Here is a 12,079-nt window from a genome sequence, read left to right on the forward strand (position 1 = left end):
TATAACAAGTTTAGCCACAAAAACACCTGATCTGAATGATAGTACCCTTTATTGGAGGAAGGGAAGGTTAAAGGGAACCTTAACTGTGGGCAAAAAAAAAAATTAACTTACCTGGGGCTTTCCCTTGCCTCCTGCAGCCGTCCTGTGCCCACGCCGGTCCTTCGGTGCCCTCCGGGGCTAAGTTTCATTTTCGGCCGACTGCCAGTCGTTTTCCGGCAAAGCGAGGAATGCGGAAAAAGAGGACGCTTTGCCGGAGGACGACTGGCAGTCAGCCGAAAATGAAACTTAGCCCCGGAGGGCACCGAAGGACCGGCGCGGGCACAGGACGGCTGCAGGAAGCTTGGGAAAGCCCCAGGTAAGTAAATATTTTTTTTGCCCACAGTTAAGGTTCCCTTTAATAGATGGGGCCCTCTCAGTGGCGTAGCTAGAGATCATGGGGCCCCATAGCAAAACTTTCATGGGGCCCTCAGATGTAGGCACTTAAGCAATGCCACCTGCCCCTACACTAGGGATATGAGTTACCATAATTGGGCAATTTACGTTCTTATGCAATTAACACTGCACATAGTCCATGGGCACTGAGACAAGGCCAGATGGTGAAGAAACACAAGTGGTGAATACATGAAGTACCCACTGGGCCCCCTATGCTCCAGGGCCCCATAGCAGCTGCTATGACTATTGCTGCCCCAATGGGCCCTCTTACCGCTCTGAGGCCCTCCTGCGATCGCAGGTGCTGCTCCCTTATAGTTCTGTCCTGGAGGGCATATGTTGTTACTGAACCCATGTATATGATTACTGAACCTTAGTCAGTATCCCAGTCCATGTTTATAGTTATAGTAGACAGCAAACAGAGGTGCCAAAAGGATAAAATTTACTAAAAGTTTTAAAATGCTAAGCAGGCAGTGGTGGACTTACCTCCTTGACTGTCAATTTCAAAAAAAGACAATTTTATTCACATACTCCGGATACAACGTTGCAACGCGTTTCACAGGTGTGATCCTGCTTCATCAGGCAATAAAAATGGGGATTATACAGTATAACAGTATAAGGTCTGGATTACACGAAGCGCCTCTGTCACACAGGTGTAATCTAGACCTTATACTGTTATAGTATAAGGTGGAGGGGAGTTTTACCCCCTTCTTTCTTCTAATCTACAGAGAGCGACTACAGAGAGTGACTGTAGTCTAATCTCCCCATCTGCATTTACAATGGCTACCTTGGAGGTAACCCTAGTTTGTGAGTATGACTTTCTTACTCTACATTCTTCACCCTGTACCAGTACTTACTACACTATATTGGGCTCTCAGTGTCCCACCCTTTTTCTATCTCCATGTTTACAGCAAAGTCCCGCAGGCAACCGTAAGTTTGAACTAACTGGCATACCTGAGGGGATAACGGGGACCATGATTTGGGAATTTTGCTGGGCAAAAAATACTTGCATGTTCAGCGCCATCTTCTAACCTTCCTATAGCTTCTGGCGGCTCTCCGGCATCCGTGTACAGCTCCCATCGTGTCACATGACCCGGCATGGGTCAGGTGACATTTACTTATTGCCGGAAGCCATGCACAGAGGATCTCGGAGAGCCGCTACAAGCTAAAGGAAGGTTAGAAAATGGCGCTGGGCACTCTGTGAGTATTTTATTTTGCACAGGGTGGTGGGAAGGGGAGGAGGCTCAAGCAACGCAAGCACTTGTATCCAACACCAGGCGATCCCCGTCGGTGCCGAATTCTGGGAACTCTGCTTAATAGAGTTACTGAGACTTGAGTATTGTTACTGAGTAATATGATTACCATACCTCCCTACGGCTTGAGAAGAGAAAGAAGGACACTTTAAGACACGCCCCTACCGCACCTCTAATTACAGGTAATATATATTTGGGAAAGACTTTTTTCAACAAAAAGGGCAAAAAATGAGTCCTCTTATAGGTGATCCACCACACCTATTATCAACATCTGCTTATTTAGAGAGAACTATTGTCCTTCAGGAAAAATACTATGACACAATCTTGCAGTACAAAAACTGTGGACAAACACTTTATTGGCACAATATGAAATTCAAAAATATTAAAAGGCTTTTTTGATTCATGTAGATGGTCCTCATGAACATCAAAAAAGAGCTTTCATGAAACCAATAACATGGTCTGGCATGACATGATGAACATAGAACATTTAGAATAGGCTGAGCATTGAGAATTTTGGTTAGGCAACAACACACATCCGTCCGTTTCGGGCTTTCTTTTAAGCCCTTCAGCAGGCCTATATATATATATATATATATATATATATATATATATATATATATATATATATATATATATATATATATACATATATACATACATACGCACGCACGCACGCACGCACGCACGCACGCACACACACACACACACGGATGAGCAGCCCAAACCAAATTTTATGCAATACTATGCAAAGCATGCACGCAGCACTGCTGGAGATCCCCAATCTCCATAAGAAATATATAAATACAGAGGGGCTGCAGCACACAGCAGGAAAACAGTGACAGGGGCTCTTGGTTACCCTTTAACGCATTTAAGCTCACCAACTGCGCCAAAGTGTCCCCAATCTGATATTGGGGACACTTTGGCGCAGTTGGTGAGCTTAAACGTGTTAAAGCGTAACCAAGAGCCCATGTCACTGTTTTCCTCTTGGGTGCTGCAGCCCTCTGTATCTTATGGAGATTGGGGATCTCCAGCAGTGCTGCGTGCATGCTTTGCATAGTATTGCATAAAATTTGGTTTGTGCTGCTCATCCCCTGATATATATTATTTCCCTATGTGAGCGTGCATAACCACGCCAACCTCTAGCACACAGTTAAGGGACACTTAAGTCAAACAAAAAAAATGAGTTTTACTCACCTAGGGCTTCCAATAGCCCCCTGCAGCTGTCCGGTGCCCTCGCCATCTCCCTCCGATCCTCCTGGCCCCGCCGGCAGCCACTTCCTGTTTCGGTGACAGGAGCTGACAGGCTGGGGACGCGAGTGATTCTTCACATTCCCAGACACATTAGCACCCTCTATGCTGCTATATGGTATATGATATATGCTATAGCAGCATAGATGGCGCTATTGTGGCCAGGAACGCGAAGAATCACTCGCGTCCTCAGCCTGTCAGCTCCTGTCACCGTAACAGGAAGTGGCTGCCGGCGGGGCCAGGAGGATCGGAGGGAGATGGTGAGGGCACCGGACAGCTGCAGCGGGCTATTGGAAGCCCCAGGTGAGTAAAACTCTTTTTTTTTGTTTGAATTAAGTGTCCCTTTAAGCATATAAATGAGCGGAGCTCATAGTTCAGTCAGTACCTAGTAAGGTGATATTATATATATACTGTATATATATATATATATATATATATATATATATATATATATATATATATATTTTTTTTTTTTGATGTTCATGAGGACCATCTACACTAACATGAAGACCATCTACACGAATGAAAAAAGCCTTTTAATATTTTTGAATTTTGTATTGTGCCAATAAAGTTTTTGTCTACAGTTTTTGTACTGCAAGATTGTGTCATAGTATTTTTCCTGAAGGACAATAGTTCTCTCTAAATAAGAAGACCCCTCTAATCACATCCCTGCCCCACCCCTAGCCACTTATAACCACCAAAAATGTATAAGCAAAGATGTAATTTTAGAATTCAAACCACACTTGTCCTTTCTATCGTCACTGGTTTCTCTTGATATTTAAAGTGAACCTAAAGGCAAGTAAAAAAAAATTGATTAACTCACCTGGGGCCTCCCTCAGCCCCCTGCAGCCGATCGGTGCCCTCGCAGCCCCGCTCTGATGGTCCAGGACCCGTCGGCGAACACTTCCGGTTTGGCCGTCACCGGCCGACAGGCATGGGAACGCAAGTGATTGTTCGCGTTTCCATGCCTGTATATCGCCCCCTATGCTGCTATTGCGGGCAGGAGGCCGCAATAGCAGCATAGGGGGCGATATACAGGCTGGGAATGCGAACAATAACTCGCGTTCCCATGCCTGTCAGCTGGTGACGGCCAAACCGGAAGTGTTCGCCGGCGGGTCCTGGACCATCGGAGCGGGGCTGCGAGGGCACCGATCGGCTGCAGGGGGCAGAGGGAAGCCCCAGGTGAGTTAATCTCATTTTTTTTTACTTACCTTTAGGTTCACTTTAAGGACAACTGAAGCGACAGGTCTATGGACACTGCCATATTTATTTCTTTTTAAGCAATACCAGTTGCCTGGCAGCCCTGATGATCCTTTGCCTTAATACTTTCAGCCAAAGACCCGTAACAAGCATGCAGTAGATCCGGTGTTTCTAGTTTCAAAACTTTTTATTAAGTTTTTTGAAAAAGTATAACAACTTTTACATTAGCCCAAAACATAGGGCATGACAATCTTATACATAAATAACAAACATTTACATAGAAAAGTGTGCAAGACATATTTAAATTTTATATAAAAATAGATAATGTAGAGTATTCAAGGTCCCTAGAAGGAGAGGGCACACGAGCACAATCCCAGCGAGGTTGACGCTGCTAACCAAGGTTGCCAGGTTCTAGTGAATGGTAAGGTGGTGTCATTAACTATGGCCAACATTCTTTCCGAGATTAGGATGTCTGTGATTATAAGGTCGGTGAGTTCTAGTGAGAGGTTAGGCTTTAGCCACTGTCTGGCAATGTGAAGACGCGCTGCTTTAGCAATGTGTTGCGCCAGTCTATGCTGTGGGTATTTCCATTTCACTGGTTTGTGACCTAATAAGAGTTGGAGTGGGTCTGGGGAGACGGAAGTCTCCAGAGCCGTGCCTATGACAGAGGCAATTTGGGCCCAGAATTGTTTGGCTATTGGGCAAAACCACCAAATGTGGGCCAGATCACCTATTTGGCTACATCCTCTATAGCAGTTAGGGGAGTTATGTTTAGAGATGTCGTGCATTTTCTTGGGGGTAATGTAAGTTCGGTGGAGTATTTTATAATTTGTCTCTATATGGGAGAAGTAGCTACTTCCCTTTGCAAGTGTAAGGCAGCAGTTGGTCCATTGTTTAATGGACATTGTCTGTCCCAAGTCTTCCTCCCACATAGTCATTGTTTTAGTTTTAGTATGTTCTAAGGGTTGTGAGATAACCGAGTATAGGTATGAAATAAGTCCTCCTTCCAGGGGTCTATGCAGGCACCAATTTTCGTACGTGGTGTGCGTGAGAGGTGCCGTGTTAGATCCTATGGTTGCTTTGATGTAGTGGTATATTTGAATTGCTCTAAAATATTCTTCCGGCGGGAAAGAGGTAATTTCTTTAAAGTGAGGCCAGGGTGGCAACCTGTCACCTACGATAAATTTAGATAAGGTTGTGAGGCCTTGGGTTATCCACCATCGGAAGGCCTGTGTGTCCCAGCCTGAATAAAGTCAGGGTTGTTGAATATAGGTATTTGAAGAGGAGTTCGGGATTGGAGGTTTTTGAGGTATCTCAATTTAGCCCATATATTAAGAGAGTGTACTGTTATGGGTGATTGATGCTTATATTTAGTTCGTGGTGTAAGTCTAGACCATTGAAGGGCCGCTAGTGTTACTGGTGCTAGAAGGTCATTTTCAATATCTGTCCATAGGGGGTGGTTGTGTTCTAAATGGAGTTGGGCTAATTGGGCAATCTGGGAAGCTCTATAGTAGCTGTATAGGTCTGGGACACCAAGTCCACCTCTCGTTCTATTGAGATACATAATATGCTGGTTGATTCGGCTTTTTTTATTATTAGTGATAAATTTAAAAATAGAGATTTGTAGGTCTTTAAGAGCTGTTTTGGTCACTTGGATAGGTAATGTCCTGAAAAGGTACAGCAATCGAGGGAGTAAGTTCATTCTTACAGAGTGAATCCGGCCAGTCCAGGATACCGATGGTGTATTCCACCTTATCATATCTTGTTTGAGCTGGTTGAGCATTGGTTTATAGTTTAGTTCAAATAGATCGTTTGGGTTAGCCGATATTTTAATGCCAAGGTAGGTGATATATTTGGTTTGATGTGAAAGACCTAGTTTATTAGCTAGAGCTTCTGTGCTTTGTTTGGTGAGGTTCGCGAATAGTACCTCTGATTTGTTGATATTTAACATTAGGCCTGACAGTTTGCCAAATGTTTTGACTAGGTGGAGCAAGTTAGGGATCGAGGTGTGTGGTGAGGAGAGGGTAAGCAATAAATCATCAGCAAAAAGGTTTGCTTTATATTCCGAGCTTCTAAGCTTAATGCCCTGTACGTCTAGGGAAGATCGAATTTTATTGGCTAGGGGCTCTATTGTTAAAGCGAAGATGGCAGGGGAGAGGGGGCATCCTTGTCTGGTTCCCCTTTGTATCGGAATAGGGATAGGATTATTAGTGGGTAATTTAAGGTATGCCATTGGTTTGGAGTATAGACAATTGACAGCTTGTAGGAAGGGGCCAAATATTCCTGCTCTATGAAGGGTTGTGTGCATGAAGGTCCAGTCTATAGTATCGAATGCTTTTTCCATGTCAAGGGATAAAAGGGCAGTGGGGATTTTATGTGTTTTAATTATGTGGAGGAGGTTAATCACTTTTCTAACATTGTCTGGGGCTTGTCGGAGTGGAATAAACCCGACTTGGTCTCTATGTGTGAGTGGTCCTATTAGTTTATTGAGTCTAGCTACTAGTATAGTTGTGAGTAATTTGTAGTCTAAGTTTAGGAGGGATATAGGTCTATAATTTTTTATATCTAAGGGGTCGCGTTTGGGTTTGGGAATGACTGCAATTGTTGATTGTAGAAATTCAGGAGCTGGGGTTTTACCATCTAGAATTGAGTTATATAGTTTTTTAAGGTAAGGGATTAGTATCTTCTTAAATTTTTTGTAATAGATAGCAGAAAAGCCATCTGGGCCAGGGGCCTTGCCGTTTTTTAATTTTTTAATAGCTAAGAATATTTCTAGGTCAGTGACTGGGGTATTAAGTGTAGAGGCTTTTTCAGGGCGCAATTTTGGTGTTTGTAGATTGTGATAGAATGAGGCCTCGCTAGAGCTAGAAGCTTCTTGCGTTTTGGCTTTGTATAATGTTTTATAGTAGTCTGCGAATTCGTTGTGTATTTTTAGTGGGTCAGATGTAATAGCGCCAGATTTCGTTTTTATCTGAAGGATCCTATTGTTAGAGTGTACTTGCTTGAGTTTCCTGGCAAGCCAGGTAGCAGGTTTATTATATTGTAGGTATACTTTTGATTTGGTCCATCTTATGGCTTTTTCTGTTCTAGCTGAAAGAAGTATATCTATCTGACTTTGGATGTCTTGGATCTGTCTATATAGATATCTAGAGGGGGAGGTGGAGTGCGCTCTCTGCAGTTGCGAAAGTTTATGTTCGAGATTGAGTTGGTTGATGGTTTTTGCTTTTTTCTTTTGAGTGGCTATTTTGATGATTTGACCTCTGATGGTAGGCTTGTGAGCCAGCCATAATATATCAGGTTTAATATGGTCTATATCGTTATGTTGGAAATAGTTTGTGAGGTGTTCTTCTAACTCTAGGACCACTTCCCCATCTGACAGCAGACTTTCGTTCAATCTCCAGGGTGGGCGCGCTATAGGGGTTGTTAGAGATGAACAAGCTGTCCAGACGATGTCATGATCTGACCATGCGCTGATGACATGTCTAGTGAAAATCAAATTTGGTATTAGTGTGGAAGATAGGAAAATTGCGTCAATCCTGGAGTATGTGTGGTGAGCTGCTGAAAAAAAGGTGTAGTTGCGGGATTTAGGATTATGTTCTCCCCAGGTGTCCACCAGATGGGCTTCGTTAATGGCTTTCATGAGAGAATTGGAAAGTTGTCGCTGTCTAGATGAAGGGGGTTGTTGCGACCTGTCTAGAGTTGCGTTGGGGGCGATATTGAAGTCACCTGCCCATATAATTTTGTAGTTGGAGAAATTTTCTAGGTGTTTTAGAATCAGTTTTATGGGAGCCATTGGGGCTTCAGGGGGGGGTAAAGGTTTACTATGCAGGTGTTTTGTGACTGGATTGAGCCGGCTAGAATTATAAATCTTCCTTCATCGTCTAATATATCTCTTTCCAGGACAAAGGGGAATGAGTTTTTTAGGAGTGTAAGAACCCCTCTATGTTTGGAGTTGGCGGAGGAGGCAAAGTGTCGCTTGTAGTGGGAGTGAAAATACTTGGGGTAGGAGGTTTTGGTGAAGTGCGTTTCCTGTAGACATATGACGTCTGGGGAACACTTCTGGTAATCTAAGAAGGCTTTGCGGCGTTTGAAGGGAGAATTAAGGCCTTTGGTGTTATGTGAAATAATATTAAGTTGTGTCATTATATAATGAGAGAGTAGGCTGTTGTAAAGGCTGATCAATCACTGGGCGACACTGTGCCTCCCTCCTCCAGGGGAACATCCACGAGAACATTTTTATGAGGTCTTGCATTAAACATTTATAACTGTACAAAAACCTGGGCCAACATGGCCCGTCACATTGTAGTGAGAAGATAACACAGGTGATTGAGGACAAAGGCCTCAACTGAATGAAGAGGGCTGAGAGCAATATTAGAACGCCGTCAGCTCTAGCCTCTAATCATTATCGTGGGGACAGCACTTAGAAAAGATCACGGCCATCACCATCTTTCCTGTGGTAGTCTAATAAACATTTTTTCTGAAACAGTAGGTAGTCTTGCAGCACCATCTAGTGGTGTATCCTGAGAAACCACATAAACATTTCAGGTAATATAACATGCAGTAAAGGAAAGAGAGGAAAAAGCTTAAGGAAAGAAATAACATGTTGCTCATTTCTGTTATGAAGGAGCAGGCATTGTTGAGTCCAGTAATCAGCATGGTCAGGAGGCTGTATTAGTTCCACGAAGCTGTTATATGGAGTGTGGCGCCAACTTGATGCTGGTGTTATCACCTGGCACAGATATCTTGATTATTACTTTAATATAGATGTCAGTTTTGCGGCTGGGCGTAGGGACCCCCTACCTTATTTTTGAAGGAGGGTAGTAACTGAATGACAGTTCCCAGAGTAAAGATATTAAACAAGGGTGAGTGTGAAGAAATAAGCAGAGATGCATAAGTCACAACTCATGCTGTGATCTGTGTCGTTATGCGAACTATGTTATAAACTATGCCAATAAAGAGTCAATGTGGAGCGAGTAAGCTGGTGGGTAATAGAGCGAATTTTGTACACAATGTTTCTTGGTGTGCTTTGGTGTATAGTACAGGGTGAAAAGTTATAGAGTTGTGATATGATTTAGTACTCACGCCATCCAGACCTTGAGGTGGGGATCAGAGTCCTACGAAATTAGCTCAGGGCCGCATAGCACTTGCAGTATCTGTGTGGAGATAATTAAATAGATATGCCGACCAGTGAGGACCTAGCATCTTGTAGTATTAGTGTAGGCAGGGGTTCACACATCCTGCGAGTTGCGTTGGCGATTTTTCCTGGATGACCAGACTCTCGAAGGGCGAGGAAGCCGTTGTGTTAGGGGAGCAGGTGGCATATGTTCCATCTGGATGCCCGCAGCTTCAAGATGTCTCCGTCCTTCCTCGAGGGTTCGGCACGTGTAGAGGGAGCCATTGTAGGTAAATGATAGGGAAAACGGAAAACCCCAGCGGTATTTCACCGATGCTTTTTGTAAGGATAGGGTTAGCGGTCGTAGGTTTCTTCTGCGCTGGATAGTAGTTGGTGCCAGATCAGCGTATAGTTGAACTGTGGTTGGTACCCCTGGTAAAGCCGTAAGATTCCGGGCTGCATCGAGGACCATGTCCCGGACTTCCTCATACTGGAATTTGAGAACAACATTGCGGGGCAAGTCTGGGTTTCGCATTTTAGTTAGGGCCCTGTGGATCCGGACCATGCGAAACTGGGCCTGATCTACTTGTGGTAGAAGTGAGCTGAAGAGGTTCAGTGCAACCGGTTTCAGGTCGGTGAACGTTTCTGGAAGGCCCCTGATGCGGAGATTTGCTCTCCTGCTCCGATTCTCAGCGTCTTCCAGTTTTAGTTCCAGGAGTTATATCTTCTCAGCCTGCTGATCTAACTGGGTTTTATCAGCTTCCTGTGCGTTTGTTATGTCATCCACCTGTTTTTCAATCTCGTCGACTCTGTGGCCTAGTTCTCTTATTTGGCAGGTGATATCCCTGACCGCCTCTTTAAGCTCGAGTCGGAAGACTCGCTGTATATGAGTGATGAGGTCCTCATGCTGTGGTGGGAGCTGAGGAGTCAGGTCCAGGTCTGGGTTGTAGTCCGCCATTATTTGTGGTCGATTGTCTGGCGAGGGAGGGCTGCGTGGCGGAGTCTGGGTTGAGCCGTCGGCCATCTTGTTTTTGCTTCGCCGGGCGGTGGCTGGAGGAGAAGCTTTCGCTGCAGGAGTGGAAGTTGTTATTTTTTGCCCGTTTGCTTCTTTTCCTTTTCCTGGCATGCTTAGGGATGTGCGGTTCTAAAAAGTGGTGCTGCAATTTCAATTTTAATAGCTCTTTTTAGCGATGGTGTTCGGCCGAGATGCGGAGCGGCTAAGGATCACATGCAGTCCCGCCGGCGCCGCGCATGCGCCCTAGATCCGGTGTTTCTGACATTATTGTCAGATCTGACCAGATTAGCTGCATGCTTGTTTCTGGTGTTATTCAGACACTACTGCAGCTGAATAGATCAGAAGTGCTGCCAGGCAACTGGTATTGTGTAAAAGGAAATAAAAATGGCAGCCTTCATATTCTTCTCACTTCAGTAGTCCTTTACTCTCATCCTTTAAATTGATATATTTATTAATTTCAAATGTTAAAGTTTGGAGTCAATTAAACACATTTTTTAGTAGAAAAATCATATATTTACAGATCTGTACATCAGTCCTGAAGGTGGGACAAATGAAAAAGAAAAAGGGACAGAGGGTTTTAGTTACTGAAGAGGGGCTGTCCCTCTGAAAAAGGGACAGGTGGGAGATATGTGATTACTGAACCCATGTATAGTGTTACTGAACCCTTACATATGATTATTGCTCCCATGCTTATGGATAGTGAACCCACATGCATTTTTTCTAAGCCCTTAGGCCTGGAGCCCACTATCGCTGCAGTGCTTTAAAATTGGCACAACGCTATGTGCAGCAATTCCCAGTAAACTGAACAGCACTTCCGATTTGCTTTTTTTTTTTTTTAAATAAAACTTTATTGTACTTACCAGGTGTCCGGCTTCCATCCATAGCCCCCTAAAGAAGGAGGTCATAGGTGCTTCTCTAGAACCAATCAGAGAAGAGTCTGTGACCTGTTCCTTCAGGGGGCGGGGCTACAAACAGAAGCAGGAAATCCAGTAATCTGGTGAGTATTATAAAGTTTTATTCCATCGTAATCACTTGGCCCCCAAAGCACTGCAAAATCGCTTTGCAAAAGTGATTTTGCAGCGCTTATTTACTTGCTGCATGTCCTTGCTGCAAAATGCTGCATGTCCTGCGATTGTGATTACCCCTAATCGCAATTTCACTAGTGTGTTCTCCTCTTCCCACTTTCATTGGCAAAGCGTTTCTGGGAATCGCCGACAAATTGTCGGCAATCCCAAAACGCTGCCAAAGGCACTCTAGTGGGTCCCAGCCCTTACATATGATTACTGAACACTCCTATATGGCTAAAGGGGAACTTCAGGCTAAACAAACATACTGTCATTAAAGGACTTACGAGGCCTGATTTGTAAAAAATAAATAAAAAAAGTTAGATACCTGTGTGTGTTTGCAAGGCACGGAGGACGCCGTCCGCGCCCTCCGTGCCGTTCCGCCGGGTCCCCGCTGCTTAAAATCCCCCCGAACGTCCCCCGACCGCACGGCCCGGGTCGGGCTCTCCAGCCTTCACAAAGATGGCCGCCGGAGCTGGCCGCGGCTCCGCAGTCCGCATAGCCACGAGTGCGGCTGTGCAGCTCTAAGGTCAACTCCCTGATCCACGCTACTGTTACGTGGATCGGGGGGTTGGCCTTAGAGCTGCGCACTCGCGGCTATGCGGACTGCGGAGCCGCGGCCAGCTCCGGCGGCCATCTTTGTGAAGGCTGGAGAGCCCGACCCGGGCCGTGCGGTCGGGGGACGTTCGGGGGGATTTTAAGCAGCGGGGACCCGGCGGAACGGCACGGAGGGCGCGGACGGCGTCCTCCGTGCCTT

General features: G+C 45.0%; 1 protein-coding gene across 2 annotated transcripts in view; it reads left to right on the forward strand.

The window, feature by feature from the left end:
- GABRR3 (gamma-aminobutyric acid type A receptor subunit rho3) overlaps positions 1 to 12,079 on the forward strand; it is a 107,745-nt gene that overhangs the window by 19,833 nt on the left and 75,833 nt on the right. Inside the window, exon 1 of one of the 2 annotated variants that reach the window (XM_068270635.1) lies at positions 11,233 to 11,255. The exons of the other annotated variant lie outside the window; for it this stretch is intronic. The gene's annotated coding sequence lies outside the window, so the exon portion shown is untranslated. Of the gene's footprint in view, positions 1 to 11,232; positions 11,256 to 12,079 lie in introns of those variants that run through there. 2 annotated transcript variants of the gene reach the window in all.

The sequence above is a fragment of the Hyperolius riggenbachi genome, chromosome 2 (genome assembly GCF_040937935.1).
Source record: "Hyperolius riggenbachi isolate aHypRig1 chromosome 2, aHypRig1.pri, whole genome shotgun sequence".
NCBI classification, from domain to species: domain Eukaryota; kingdom Metazoa; phylum Chordata; class Amphibia; order Anura; family Hyperoliidae; genus Hyperolius; species Hyperolius riggenbachi.